Source organism: Herpailurus yagouaroundi, unplaced genomic scaffold (assembly GCF_014898765.1).
Source record: "Herpailurus yagouaroundi ecotype Mexico unplaced genomic scaffold, PumYag 29, whole genome shotgun sequence".
Lineage (NCBI taxonomy): Eukaryota > Metazoa > Chordata > Mammalia > Carnivora > Felidae > Herpailurus > Herpailurus yagouaroundi.
Window position 1 is genome coordinate 82166254 of NW_024412377.1, and position 8879 is coordinate 82175132.

Below are 8879 nucleotides of genomic sequence, written 5' to 3' on the forward strand. Positions count from 1 at the left end.
AGGAGAGGAGAGGAGAGGAGAGGAGAAGAAAGGGAAAGGGAAAGGAAAAGAAAAGAAAAGAAAAGAAAAGAAAAGAAAAGAAAAGAAAAGAAAAGAAAAGAAAAGAAAAGAAAAAAGACAAGACAAGACAAGACAAGACAAAGGAAGCATCAGATGGGGAACTACCCTCAGCTTCCCACTACTAAGCCAACAAATTTACATGTCACCACATACATCCTTTTCTTTGCCCTTCAGTTACCGTGCAATAGATTCCCTCATCTTATTTAAGGCTGGTATACCAGCCTCTGGTAGTGCTGTGTGTGCTTCCCCTTTTGACCCTGGAGGAACTGCACTCCATCTGTTTCCCCTTTCTTCTCTGGTGTCTTTGACATTTACCTCTCTGCTATTCAATACTGTCAGTATTTAAACATGTCTGAGTCTCTAGTTACTATTTTTTCTTCCCCATTTGGCTCAAAGCAACTTTTTTTTTTAAAGAAAATATCTTTTAGTTCTTAGTTATTTAATTACTTCACTTGTCAGGACTTGTATGCTTATCTATAGCAAATCTCTAGTGTTTTCAACAGACCATTTTAAATGCTGCAAACTTGCTTACCTGGAAAATGGTTAGGACTTAAAACTCAAGCATTATACAAGTTTTTATTATTGTAAATTATGAAATATACAACAGCACATGATTAATGAATAATTATAAAACAAATACCCTTTTAACCATCATTCAGGTGAGGAAATACCCCAACCTATGCATCCCTTCTAGATACTTTCTCACACTTCTACAGGTGACCACCAATCTGAATTTTATGGTAACAGTTTCCCAGCTTTTCCTTATAAAGTTTAACTCTTTCTTTGCCTGCTCAGGCCCACTCTTCTCACTTCTCCACCCTGCTCTATATACAGGGAAGCTATCTTGTATGAACTGCATCAACAAGCTCCATTGGCCTCTGGCTTCCACTTGCATTTATCAACAGGGAGATCAGATGGAGTGGAATGAAATAGGATATTTTCCTCCCCTGCCTCCTCTCCTGGAGAGTCTCCCCAAGGGCTAGCTGGGTTGGTTTTATTACTAACTGTGTTCACCAGGGTTAGGCAGAGAAACAGAATCAACATGGGGTGTGTGTGTGTGTGTGTGTGTGTGTGTGTGTGTGTGTGTGTGTGTTTATATATATATAACAGTGTTATACATCCTGAACTGACATAAATGTCATATATATATATATATATATATGTCATATATATGTATGTATATATGACATACATATATATGAGGGAGAAGGAGAGAGAGAGAGAGATTTATTTTAAAGAATTGGCCCATACAGTTGTGGAGGTTTGGTGAATCAAAAATCTGTGTGGTAGGTCAGCAGGCTGGAGACCTGGGGAAGAGCTGCAGTTCAAGCCCAAAGACTGCTGGCAGAATTCCTTCTTGCTTGAGGGAAGTCCGTCTGTCCCGTTAAGGCCTTCAACTGATTGGATGAGGCCTACCCATATTACGGAGGTAATCTGCTTTACTCAAAATGCACTTATATAGATGTTAATCTAGAATGAATAAGTCACGGGAGTAAAAGGCACAGCATAGGGAATATAGTCAATGATATTATAATTGTGTTGTATGGTGACGGATGGTAACTACACTTGTGGTGAACATAACAAAACATAGAGAAGATGAATCACTATGCTGTACACCTGAAACTAATGTAACATTGTGTGTCAACTGTACTAAAAAATGTGTTTAATAAATGTTAATTACATATTTTAAAACACCTTCACAGAAATCTAGACTAAGTTTGACAAATGTCTGGACACCATGGCCCAGTCCAGTTGGTATACAAAATTAAACATCACAACAACCAAAGGTCATTGTTCCTGTGAAACTTAACTCTTCATGCAACTCTCTCCCTCTGCGTTCAATCTGCTTACCCCTTGCCATCTAAGGATAGTTATGCCTCCTGCTCTTATTGGACTAGGACACTGTACCATTCCTTATAGCTTTTCCCAAACCCTTCCCACACCTTTTATTAAACAATCTTCACTTGCCTAGCTTGAGAATATCACTACCCAAGTGTGTAATCCTAGAAAATAGAGTTTCCTGCTTTAGAACTTGATGGTGTGTATATTCTGTTGTGTCATGCTTCCTTTGTTCAATGGTATTTACAGAAGTTTCACCCATATTGTTACATATGACAACAGTTCATTTATTTTCAGTACTGTATAGAGTTCGAATACATGAATGTATCAGTATTTATATATCCATTCTAGGGTTAATGAATTTATGCATTGTTTCCAGTTTGGGGCTATCATAAACAATACTGCTATGACTATTCTTTACATATGTCTCTTTCCCTGTCCCTCTGCCCCTCCTCCCCCCATGCACCTGCATATGCTCCCACTCTCTCAAAAACTAAAAAAATAATAAAAATAAAAGTAAGTCCTTTAAGTTCTTTTTTTTTTAATTTTTTTAACGTTTATTTATTTTTTGAGACAGAGAGAGACAGAGCATGAACAGGGGAGGGGCAGAGAGAGAGGGAGACACAGAATCTGAAACAGGCTCCAGACTCTGAGCTGTCAGCACAGAGCCCGACGCGGGGCTTGAACTCACGGACTGTGAGATCATGACCTGAGCTGAAGTCCAACGCTTAACCGACCAAGCCACCCAGGCGCCCCTAAGTTCTTTAAAACCTTTAAAGGTCAGCTGGTAATAATGTTTGTGAAGTAAATTCCTCTAATATAATTTCACAAAGGAAAATTAATTTCTGCTTTAAACAGGCTATGTTTCCACTAAAAGAATTTATACATTTTATAATATGCAAGCATGTAAAAATATTGCATTCAGGGGTTGCAAATGAAAAAAAAAAGAACTGAGCAATTTAGAGAATAATGAATGCTATTTCCAAGACTAAAACATTCAGATCTCTGCCAAACTCTTTCACTTCTACAAAAGTAAGTTTTAGTAAGACTGTGTATCTCTGTGTGTGTTTCTGTGGTGTGGTGTGTTTATGTGTATCTATTGTGTGAGAGACTGTCTTGTGTCCGTGTGTCTGTGTTTCTGTGTGCATGTCTGTCTGTGCGTGTTTATGTATCTGTGGTATCTTGGGGCCAGGATAGAGAAGGTGGGATTTTAGTGGTATAAAAGAAAGGAAGGAATCCATTTCTGTTGGAACCCATCTTCCATTGGATAAGAAAAGAATAAAATACATTTATTTTTATTACCAAAAAACCCTTGACAATAGGTGAAATAATTGAATAATTTTATGTCTGTAAGTTTTAGACATTTTAATAAAACTTTATCACAAAAGAAATCCATGTCCATTGTTGTATAAGTTTCACATAAACACATCTGGCCACCCATTGATAACCACTTTATATCCTTCCAGATATATGTATATATACATACATATTTTTGCAAAATGGGATTACTGTCAATAAACCTTTTCTTAGCAATATGACATGAAGTCAACAAATACTTGTTAATTCTATTCCTAAACCATAGCAGAGTACAGGATATATGGAAAAAATTAAGAAAATATCTGTTAAATAAATGGATGAATCCTTTATGGTTGTCTTTGGTAATATTTTTCCCGTTGGCATGTTTATATATTTATGAATTCCATAAGAAGTGAGGATTTTAGGCCTTTGTTTTTTATGTAACAAATGCTGTTTCCCCCTATTTACACTTAATTTTAATTTTCCTCTTCCAAAAGAATAGAAAGTAACATTTGAACATATAGCTTAATCTCACTGAATAAAAAAGTCACCTGATTTAAATCAAATGGGGCTTCACTGCAACTTTTAAAGAAATAAATGAAGCAAATGCAACAGATGAGAGCAAAGTGCTGACTGCTCCTCACTAGAGGTTCTGCTCTATTTAAATAAAGATATGGGAGTGATTTGTAGATAGTAGTGCAGAATATGCCAAAAAGCAGTACATTTTTGAGTCAGAATGTCTTGGTTCTTATCCCACTTGTGCCCTTCAGCAGCTGGGTGATAAGGGAAAAATCACTTAATGCCTCTAAGTATCTGTAAGCAAATGATCTCTAAGTAGTATTCCATCCCTTAAAGATTACTTCCAGAATAGATACTTATTCTTAAATATGAAACAAAATATATCTAAACCCCCAAATCAGGCTCAGTTCCTCTGCCATAAATTTGATGGTAACATGAGAATATATATATGTATATTATCCTGTTTTATTTTTGCCATAATTATTTTTAAATACCTGGGTTTTTTGAGTTATGTTTAATACTTCTTGCAGAGAAGGTTTTGTTTTGTTTTGTTTTGTTTTGTTTTGTTTTGTTTTGTTTTGTTTTTCTCTCTGTTGGCAGAGTTGGTAGAGAGTCAACTCTGTGGACTAAAAGCAAGTATTTTGTGTTCTTAATTTCTCCCTTGAGAGAATCTTGGTATCACGAAATGGAACTATTAGTACAGTTGTAAATGGAACAAGCTACTGAATGATCCTTTAAATATACTCCATTAACTTTAGTTCAGTAAAAGTAACATCATGGAGTATTTTAGTCCACTGGGTTTTGTTGTTGTTGTTGTTTTTTAAACTAGGATATTATTAAATTAGAAACCTAATTTTACTATAGGCATTATTTATCTCCATTTTATAGATGAGGAAACCCAGAGTCTAGGAGATTAACAATGTGTCCCATTTTTTAAAGTAGGAGAGCTGAGACATGAACACAGGTTAGCCTGGCTCCAATCACTCTGAAAACACCATTCTCCTAAATATATATACATCCTGTCCATTCATGGAAACGTGCCCAGCTGAACCTCAGCCTGGCAAAAATAAATGCTCAATAGTTATTGTAACCACTTTATTACAGGAGAACTCAGTGGTGTGCAAGCTGAAAGTAACAATCTCCTTTCTCCAGCTGTCCTTCAAATTTACACTGTTACAACTGTCTGTGCTCCACTTTCACTATCTTGAAACCCCAGGTAGATTTTATAGTTCTGTGCTGGCTCTCATGTAATAAATGAAGTTTTAGTACCTAGAGTCCAGTCTGGGGTAATAATCCAAACACTAATCTCATTCCATTTAAAACTTTCCTTTCCTAGTTCAGTTTTGCTGGGGGTTGGAGGGTGGGGGCGGAAAGCTCTTACTTAACTATGTGGTTGTGACCAGCTTTGGTGCCCTCGGGAACCACAAATAGTCAAAGGTGACTGTGCTATATGGAACCCTACTGGTAACCTCCTATTGCACTTCTATCTGGTTTACCATTCTGAGAAGCCCATGGGCTTCTAGCAGCCTTCCTCCCTCACACTGCCCCTTCAGGTGGAGTCTATTTTGTGGAGATGTTAGGCTGGGTCCCTCCACAGGTGCCCATATCTAATCCACAGCTTTTTCCCAAATAGCCTTCCCTTTCTTTCCTCTTGAATAGAACGTGCCCATTTCATTCCAGCTCCACTGGTTTTGCCTACTTGCCTTTCCCACCTTTCTTCCTCTCTGTCAATTGAAATGTAATTCCAGCTAATCTCAACACACACCCTTCCCCATGAAGCTTTTCCAGATTTACCTATTCCTACAATGGTTTTCCCAGTTTGAAGTCCTGAGCACTACAGTCTGTCCAAAAAAAAAAAAAAAAAAAAAAGGCAATTTTACCTAAGAATATCTTGGATGAAGCAATAAAAATGATCAATTTTATTAAATATTGACCCGTGGATATATGTCATTTTAATATTGTGTGTGAGTTAACAGGAAGTATGCGTAAAGCCCTTCTGCTGCATACTGAAATACATGATTGCCTCAAGGAAAAACTAATAGTATACTTGTCCTGACCTGTGACTTGAATTAGTGACTTTTTCCATGGAATATAATTTTCACTTGAAAGAACACCTGACAGAAACCATGGTTATATAGCATTGAGTGTTTGCCAGGGTATTTTCTAAAAAATGAAAGAAGGTTGTCATTTCAAGGAAAACAAGTGACAGTGTTTAATGCCAATGATAAATTTAGAACAAAAATTAGAATTTGGGAAAACTTACACCTGGCACCATAAGTTTGACAACTTGTGGTGGTTATGTAGCTATGTCCCAATATTCTTTGATCCAGTTCTCCTCAAGAGGCAGGGCTTAGTTTCCCAACCATTGATTGTGGGCTCAGCCATTTCTACTAAAGAGCATATGGCTGAAGTGATGAGCTGTCATATTGAGATTAGGTTATAAAATGACTATGCTTCTGTCTTAGGTGAGCTCTTTTATATTCATATTCTCTCTCTCTCTCTCTGTCTCTCATCACTCATCTAGGACAAGCTGTCAGGTTGTGAGGTAGCCCTGGGAGAAGAAAGCCAACTGCTACACCTTGAAAACACTCAAGCAGCCTATGGAAAGGTTCACTTGGCAAGGAACTGAGGCTTGCAAGCAACCATGTGAGTAAACTTGGAAGTGGATCCTCTGAAGCCTGCCAAATGGCACATGAGTCAGTTTGGAAGTAGTCTGTCTCTCAGTTTAGCCTTGGAATGACTGCAGCCCAGCCAACAGCTTGATTGCAACCTTTTGAAAGACCCTGAACTGGAACCACTCAGCTAAGTCACTCTGGATTCCTGACCCACAGAAACTGTGAAATAGTTAAAATTTATTGTTCTAAGTTGCTAAGTTTGAGTAATTTGCTATGCAATAATAGATGATACTATAGCTTCCCCAAACTTAAAGACTTTTCTGATAAGAGCAGTGGTAATATTAACAAAGAGGGTTTTTTTGGGGGGGAGAGGGGAGAATAGAGGAATACCGGGAAATTGTTGAATGATGAAACATGTCAATGGAAAGTCTACATAAATCAGAGGACCAATATTATCCAAATGATCAATGCATGATGCTACGAAATCATGCATTAATAAAAGATCCAGTCAAAGCACACAACAGACCAATAAATTTAAATGTAACAGAGTATATGATTTCTATGTTGCAACTAACCCTTAGGAAACCACCACCTATTGAATGCTGATACAGGATCAAAGAAGACTGTCCACACTTATCAGCAAAGAGTATTAACACACTCCTTCCTTATACAACTACATATCTGTCTAAGGCTGAAATTTCCTCATGTATTTCAACCAAAATAGTGTACTGTAACAGATTAAATTCAGAGGCAGATTTGAGAAGCCAGATGTTTTCCATAAAATTAGACATGTGAGAGATTTGCAAAAACATAAACAATATCACTCATCTCACTACGTGTTTTATTTTGAAAAATAGTGATTTTTCATGAAAAGATTGTTATTGTTATTTTAAAAGAAACTGTATTAGTTGTATACTGCTGTATCACAAGTCATGCCAAAATTTAGTGGCTTCACAGTATTTATTTCTTATCTCACCATTTCTGTGTGTCAGGAATCTAGGTGCAGCTTCTTTGGGTTCCTCTGGCTCAAGGTCTCTCCCAAAGTTACCTACATTCAAGGTGTCCACAGAGCTGCAGTCATCTTAAGGCCTGCCTGGGGCAGGATCAGCTGCTCAGCACACTTACATGGCTGTCAGCAGGACCCAGTTCCACACTGCTGTCAATCAGAGACATCAGTTCCTTGCTATATCGGTCTTTCCACAGGAAAGTCACAACATGGCAGCTGGCTTCCCTCAAAGAGAGAGAGAGACAGAGGAGCCACAGTCTCTCTGTAACCGAATCTTGAAAGTGGCATCCCATCATTTTGGCCGTGTCCTTCAAAAAAAAAATAAAATAAAAATATGAATTAATCCAGCACATGCTCAAGGGGAGGGGATTACACAAGGGCATGAATACCACCAGGTAAGAATCACTGGGGGCCATCATAAAGACTGCCTACCATATGAATTAACAAGTATTTTCTAAATATCTCAGCATTAATTTCTAATAAGCTATTAATAGATACAAATCACATAAACAAAAATTTGGGGGGGTTCTCAATAATTTGTAAGAGTGCAAACAGCTTTTGAGACCAAAAAGTTGAGAATTGCTATTCTAGTAATACAAACATTGGCTTTCCACATGGTAAAGATGCAGGGCATTTTTTCAAGAGCTGATAATTCATGTCTTACTTTTATTATTATTCATAACTATAAACTCTTTTCCCCAAAATGATAGTATTTATAATAGCATTATAAGATACACAAGTACATAGTGAAATACAGTAATCTTTGCCAGAAGTACATATACAGTGGGTATAGTATCAAGACTTATAAGTACTATATATACCATATATTTATCACATATCTGAGGATACTGCATGAAAAATTTTTAATAATATTTATTCAATATACTAAGTGCTTACATTGATGCCACCAATAATTGGTGATTTTATTATTATTTTGTTCAGCAAATATTTGGAAAACTCTGGACAAAGAATAGTATTAGAGTTAGAGATTTATAAAGTTTCTAACAAATAATTTAAGGCAATATTCAGATGTGATTTCCATGAAACAGAATTTAATGGTAAAATGAATGAAGGGCAAGACTTTGGGGTGTGGAGAAAGGAGAGGAAGGAGGAAGAGAAGACATAGAGAATAGCCAGAAATAAAACACAAACTTATCTTACGAAAGAAAAAGAAGGTTATGTTAAGAAGTATGGGATATCTGGGGCGCCTGGGTGGCTCAGTCGGTTAAGCGTCCGACTTCAGCCAGGTCACGATCTCGCGGTCCGTGAGTTCGAGCCCCGCGTCGGGCTCTGGGCTGATGGCTCAGAGCCTGGAGCTTGTTTCCGATTCTGTGTCTCCCTCTCTCTCTGCCCCTCCCCCGTTCATGCTCTGTCTCTCTCTGTCCCAAAAATAAATAAACGTTGAAAAAAAAAAAAAGTATGGGATATCGCTAGCATCAGATACTTATAAAACTCAAAAAGAATGAAGACTGAAAAAGTTTTAGATTTGGTGATAGGACTTTAACACACACACACACACACACACACACACACACACACACACA

The 8879-nt window shown here is 37.3% G+C and overlaps 1 long non-coding RNA gene across 1 annotated transcript in view; it reads right to left on the reverse strand.

Annotated features, from left to right (window-relative positions):
* Window positions 1-7517, reverse strand: part of LOC121012863 (uncharacterized) — a 10430-nt gene extending 2913 nt beyond the window's left edge. The window contains exon 1 of the long non-coding RNA XR_005782365.1: window positions 7306-7517. This is a non-coding gene — a long non-coding RNA (uncharacterized LOC121012863). The remainder of the gene's footprint in view (window positions 1-7305) is intronic.
* Window positions 7518-8879: the final 1362 nt, after the last annotated feature.